A 6,000-nucleotide genomic window follows, 5' to 3' on the forward strand; every position below is an offset into this window, starting at 1 on the left:
TTTGCTGTAAAAATGTGATGTTTCCTCCTCCGCATGGGAAGCTTGATGTTTCCATCTGGCCGACATTCCGACCCTGAAAGCAGAGTTCAACAAGATGAGTCGTATAAGAGCTCTATTGTCCCAGAAAGAAGTCGCCCTCACATCTGCTCGTGAAACATTTGTCCTTCACGTGGCAAACACCCTCACAGAAGTGCATGCTTTATTAAATACAGAGTTGCCCTTGCATTTCGGTGAATTAATTCACACTATCTTTAATGCATCCTCCACCACAGGGCTGGCTCAATTTTTTAAAGTTGTTAGCAGTGGCCGTGTGTCTTCGTTTCAAACTATATTTGGTGTGTTCCCGGCATTTTTTCATTCGATTTTTTCCAGCCTGTTTGTTGGATTTCCCTTAATGCGGTCTCTGGTTGCAGGCGTACTTCTGCTGTTTTGTTTGTTTCAAAATGGATGCACGTCCTGTATTGCGAGAAGATCTGTCACGACTGCTGCTGCTCCGGGGCCGAATGCTTGAATTTTATGGAGCGCTGCCTCTTGCTATATTGACTGCGCTTTATGGATTATTATTTAGATTTTCCTACTTTACATGCGTCCAGCCTGTCTTTCATTGCATGAGTTGCGATTTCGACTGGGCCCTGGTCTCATGAATTGCTTTGTTCTGACGGAGGGATTATGGCCTTTGCAGCGATGCATGGAGTCCTGGGACGTTGGAATGTTTTTGCAGCGGCGTAAGATTTCTTGACACGCAGCTACATTGAGGATACACCGAGTTGCGCTCTGATGGTGCTAGAGGCTCCGGTAATTGAAGAACATGTATGTTCTTCCCCTTTGCTAAATTGGATGGCTGACATGTTTTCAGATGAGAACAGTGACTTCCTATTGGAGGCTCTTGCTACATATTTTGCATATACAATATTGGATTGAGTTGTGTCATCGCTTCTCTCTCTTCCATGACCGAGGTCACAAGTTGGACATCTGATATTTTTTTCTCACTTTCGTTTTTTTCTGCCCTGACCTATTGACTTCACTATGTCCATGGCTAGAATTGCTTGATTTGAAGTACATTCAAGTTATGGAGTTTTTTGTTCCCGTTTTTTCCCTGTGGCAATTTGAACTTGGTTCTGACAGTTGTTCTTGAACTCTGCTTTCCAAATTTGCCCTTTGTCTTATCCGTGCTCGGATCAAGGGAGGTTGTCATGGTGATGAGCCTTGCATTTACGCTGTGTTAAGTTAGCATGAGCTTATTAAAAGTTTAAACGCCATTTTTCCTTTCTGCTGCCTTTGCACACGGCACACATTATTACAAATGTTTATAGTCTAGCAGACTGTTTTGCTTCACACGAGAATAATATGTTTTCCTATAGTAGCAGCTTTGCTTGGTAAGTTTTGTCTGAACATTGAGTGCCGAGGCCTTCAAGGTTATTTCAACACAGTGGTTGTTGTTCCGTCTGATCAGGGTACATTCTAGACATAACATATATGCAGCTGTGGCGACCTCTGATTTTGGCGCATTTAATAATGCACTGCGCAGGCATGCAAACACACTTTGGAGAACATTCGCATGCAGAGAGCTGGTGTAGAAAATGATGTGATCCATTTCTACTAGGACCAAAGGTGTGGGGCCGCCCTTGTAAACCCAAGAGACCTTCTGTAGATATAAAATAACCTACTAGCAAGGCAGGGTAAAATCTAGGTGTAATCTAGCCTATTTCCATTTAGCATTTTAACATGCTTTCTCCTTTTGTATTTTATGGAATAGTAACTATGCTGATAATCTTGTTGCTTATAATATGTCTGCTTGTATTACCCAAGATACTGCGCCTGAGAACACAGCATTAGAAATAAATATTTCGAACTTGCACATGTCTTCATTTACTCCCCGTTTTGGACTGGATTGAGAGTATAACGAAAGAGTGTTCATGTGTTCCACATTGCCTGAGGTATTCTAAGTTCCATGATCTGGGTTGTCTAATCATTGGGGGTATGGAAGAACCAATGAGACACTGATTGCTAGTCTGGTAGGGGATTTTGGCTACTAAGGTGAGTTTTGGTACACCCTAATTCACTCAGGTTCCAAGTCTCTATGCACAGTTCTGTGTATAAGCAGATCTTTTGACTAGGGGTGAATGTATGATTGGTTCCGATACTCCGTCCATCACCACCCCCTTTTGTACCGCTTAGGTTACTTTCAGGCAGCTTTCTGGTGCAAAACAGCACTTGCACTGGAAAGTAAATAAAAAAATATTTTTGCAGGTTTGCATCACTTTTTGTGAAACAAACTCAGCACAAATGTGTGAGGCAAATTTTGAAAAAAAATGGGGAAAACTCTTGTGATGTATTACGTCACACGACATTCAACGAGCACCAGCCGCCACTGACCCCCATACTAACTGAAGAGATATGGACTAACGTCCTGAGCTGCCAACTTTGGAACTGGAGAATGAGGTTTGATTACCAGCGTCAGCTCACCATCCTGTGATCCAGGGCAAATCACTTCATCTCCCCATGCCTAAAAAATACATCTGATTTTGTGTAATGTAATCTGGTGCTCATGTAAAGCATCCTCATGCCTTTGGTCCGGGTTTGCTGTATATAAAACTGCACAAATAAAAAACAACAGGAACATTTTACCCAGAGGATTGAAACTGATATCCAAGGGCCGTCTTCGCTGTCCGTCCATCCTACCCCTATTTTGCCAACATAATTTTGCATGTTCTTATGTTTTAGTCAATATTTGGCACTTTTAGAACCAAAACCCTTAATCCCCCCCCCATCCCCCATGGTATTGACAGAAAAGTCTGGATTGCTGGATGGTCATTGCATTAAAAAAAAACTCTTTCTTCACTTTTTGCCATATATTTAGTGCTTATTACCCCTCACAGGAGTAGTAAGTACTACATAAATGCTATTACAAATCAAGACGATTTGTGATTCCTGCCTTGCTTGCTTGGAAACACAAGAAGATGGCAGAGATTGCCTTTAAAGTGCAGATGCGGTCTCACATACCAGTAGCAAGATAAGCCGTCTGTCCGAGAAAAGGAAATGTTTATTCCACCGCACTCTTCTCTTCTTCAGTCATACTTCTCCCCAGTCTTTCACTGGGACAGACACTCACACAGCTTCGGCCCGGGCTAAGGAAGATGACGGAGGGAGGGTGGGGGGAAGCACTGAAGCCCTTTCAGTCTAATGAGCGTTACGCACCTGCTTACTTTAGATATGTTTAGCATGACCAAGAAAACATGGCTGCTGCAGTTACAGTTAAGGCAATAATGAACATTTTCAATATCAATGTTATTTTATTTTTTCACGAAATCTGTTGAGGTTTCATATTACATGATTCACAACATGTAAATCATATGCTATTGAACATTTAAATAATCAGAACACGTTTTTCTTTTTTCAAATGTTCACTTTGTTTCCTTTTGTTTGCAAAAAAGCTTGCACATTTATACACAGCCCACACATGCACCATGGCTGCTTAGTTTTTAGGTCTCGTCCTCGAGACCTATTGCTGCCGAGATGCCCGTCAAGGAAACCAGAGCGGTGCACGAGCCGACCAGGGTCTGTGGACGCGCTTCTGAAGGCATGCACACACACACACACACACGCAGACACACACGCAGACACACACACACGCGCAGACACACACACACACGCGCACACACACACACACACGCACACGCACGTGCCAAGCCCCATTTACCGCATCAGTGGCCTCAGCCGCCACTCCTTCTGCTGCCACCGGTCCTCTGGGCCATCCACTCCGTGGGCGCGGGCTTCTCCGAAAGACATAAGTCCCGCCCCACGACAGCCGTGAGCGTGCACATCCCGAAACCGGAAGTTTGGGAGCGTGCACGCTCACGGCTTGTTTTCTCTACCTTTACCTTCCGCTTCCATTTTGTCTTGTACGCATTCTTTATTGCTCTGGGCTCCAAAGTTTGATATTGAGAAATGTCTGCTCCCTAAAAATAACGATGTAGTTCTCATACTCTGTAATATAAGTCTACCTACGTCATCACAAGCATTGATGGAAGTCCTCAAGGTGACGTCCTAAGATATGGCCAGAATTTTGCTCTTCAAACTACAGACGACTTTACTGGGCATCTGTATCTTGCTAGTGACCAGAAGACATTTGTGAAGTGTGCCCGGAAGTTCCGCATGCAGGAAGTGTTTTTGACGGCAGAACCTTCATATCTGACCTGCTGGCAAACCTCATACTTTGACCCACAGATGCGCATGGAGTTTGAGGGTGAACCCGTTCCCGCAAACATCAAACTTCTCATTATTCACAGCAAAACAAACCAGTACCTGGCAGTACTTAGAAAATGTGTTTCGTGGACATGCTTTGAAAAGGAATATGAAGTCACTGCTCGCACCTTCCTGGATGCCCATAAAGCTGAAGAAACGGTGAACCACTGGATTATCGTCACCGGTGATCCTGGGAATGAAAAACTCTGCATGTTTACCAGGCCCGAGGTTCCCTTTGAGAAAAGTGAGGAGAACGAGAAAAAAGAGAGCAGTGACCAAAGATCAAAGACATTGTGCACGGATAAAACGCAGAGCAGTGGCTCATAATTTATTTCTCACTCATAATGGTGTATGGACTGCAGGCTTCTCATAATAAAAATGTTTACAATAAAAAAAAAAAAGAAGAGCTCTGAAAGATTGTCCAATGAGGAGTGCGGATAGGGCGAGGTCTGGTTGTGTAATTGTTGCCGGTGTTTCGTCTGCGTGCTTGAATCCTGAAGTCGAACTGGCGCCTGTCATCAGCGAAGAAGGGAGGAAAGGACGGCGGCACAGCCTCCTTCAGCATCACACCAAGACCTGCCATCATCCCCCTGGGTAGGTCGACGCTGGAACGGTTGCGGCTTCTCCGGTGAGTGACAGCTATAGAAGTTTGTACAAATAGAGCATATTTGACTCTCCGGGAACTCAACTGCCCTGTGTAGCCAAGGATGCTGTTATGGGACAAGCATATACGTCCATTATCGGTGAACTCTTCAGCCGGAGATTTGTAGGACAAAAAGGGACACTATTATTCGTCCCCTTACCTGCATTGGTTGAGTGTTATGTCAGGAGGACAGTTGAGAAGGCTAAATATGCATATTGTTGACATAATCATTGACAGTCTCCTTCAGAACTGCGGGATTTTGGGCGTGGTAGTTGATCTCGAAGCGATAGCTTTGCTACTGGATAACGCTTTTTGTATTAGACCTGTATAATTTGTTTTGTGCCGGGGATTACAGTTTCCTTCATCTGATTTCGAATCATGATTGTACTTATTGAAGGTAGCAGCGATTTGCATGCTGGGACATGTGGTTTCACATTTCTTAGTATTAATAGGGCTTAATGGCACCCTTATGCTTAGTCCCATTAGCTGAAAAAAAACATGCTAGTCTTCTCCAGCGCTCCTACTGGAGCGGGTCTTCCCAGTGCTCGGCACTAGCTGTCATTAAAAACTGACATTGAGACGAGTCCCTCCAGAGTCTTCTGTTGGTGTCCTTGACTAAGAGGCACAGGCAAATAATGTGGTTAGGTGGCTCACCAAATCCAAAGATGAACTTGAGTTGCTTCAAGTTTCGAAATGGGAAGAATTCTAAACGACAGTGTAACGTTTTTAAAAAGCCATACAGATATCTTTTTCAGCATTGAACGTACAAACTCTGAAGGTAATCTGTCAGCAAGGCGGTCTCTGTGCTTTTCGCACATTTTACCTAATAGTGATTTCTACAGGTGTCCGTGTTCCCGGTGATTATTTCCTTTTCACTGATGATGTTTCTGTAGTTTATTTGTTCGTGCAGCACATAAGTCTTGTACAATGCATACTGCGACTTGTGTGTGGACGTTTTTAACAGGGCACGATTGAGAGCTCTCAAGTTGAGCCTAAAGTTGGTGCAGCTTACTCACAGTGCCCCTCACTGAGTCCTACCGGTGTCCAGAATACATGCTGCTCATCCAATATTTGGCCTCTCTACGGAGTTCACATAGGCAATGGTCATTTAC

At 44.0% G+C, this 6,000-nt stretch overlaps 1 pseudogene; it reads left to right on the top strand.

Annotated features, from left to right (window-relative positions):
• LOC144752832 (cilia- and flagella-associated protein 161 pseudogene) overlaps positions 1-4,572 on the top strand; it is a 28,484-nt pseudogene extending 23,912 nt beyond the window's left edge.
• Positions 4,573-6,000: the final 1,428 nt, after the last annotated feature.

Source organism: Lissotriton helveticus, chromosome 5_1 (assembly GCF_964261635.1).
Source record: "Lissotriton helveticus chromosome 5_1, aLisHel1.1, whole genome shotgun sequence".
NCBI lineage: Eukaryota > Metazoa > Chordata > Amphibia > Caudata > Salamandridae > Lissotriton > Lissotriton helveticus.